The 515-nt window shown below is 35.0% G+C and overlaps 1 protein-coding gene across 1 annotated transcript in view; it reads left to right on the top strand.

The window, feature by feature from the left end:
- LOC106867705 (cilia- and flagella-associated protein 99) overlaps window positions 1-515 on the top strand; it is a 49,367-nt gene that overhangs the window by 10,053 nt on the left and 38,799 nt on the right. The gene's annotated exons all lie outside the window — the stretch shown is intronic.

Below are 515 nucleotides of genomic sequence, written 5' to 3'. Positions count from 1 at the left end.
TATATATATATATATATATATATATATATATATATATATATATGTAGGGTGTCCATATCTATGTTTGTGTTATGTATTTGTGTCCTTGTAAAAGTGTATGTGTTTGTATGTCTATGAATGTATGTTTGTGTGAACGTGTGTGCATGTGTTTGTCTATATGTCTCATACACACACGCAAACACGTGTGTGTGTGTGTGTATGTGCATGCATGTGTGTATGTGTGCCTGGTTTGTATGTCTATATATCTACTTCTATCAGTATGTTTCTCATTATCTTTCTGTCTTCATGTCTGTCAGTGTGTCCGTAATTATATATGTTGTAACTGGTGGTATCGGTAGCAGGAAAAAACAGGAAAAAACAACAACGCGAGGACGAGGAATAAGTACAGTGTTATTGGATGCTCAGGAAAGGAAAGAAAAGAAAGAGGATTTCACATTTCGAGTGGAGCTCTTCATCAGAGATATAGGAAAAGTCCAAAGAAGGGAAAACAGACAAAGCAAACCGCCATATATATA

This window comes from Octopus bimaculoides, chromosome 14 (assembly GCF_001194135.2).
Source record: "Octopus bimaculoides isolate UCB-OBI-ISO-001 chromosome 14, ASM119413v2, whole genome shotgun sequence".
NCBI lineage: Eukaryota > Metazoa > Mollusca > Cephalopoda > Octopoda > Octopodidae > Octopus > Octopus bimaculoides.
This window is presented reverse-complemented; position numbering and strand designations above follow the sequence as displayed.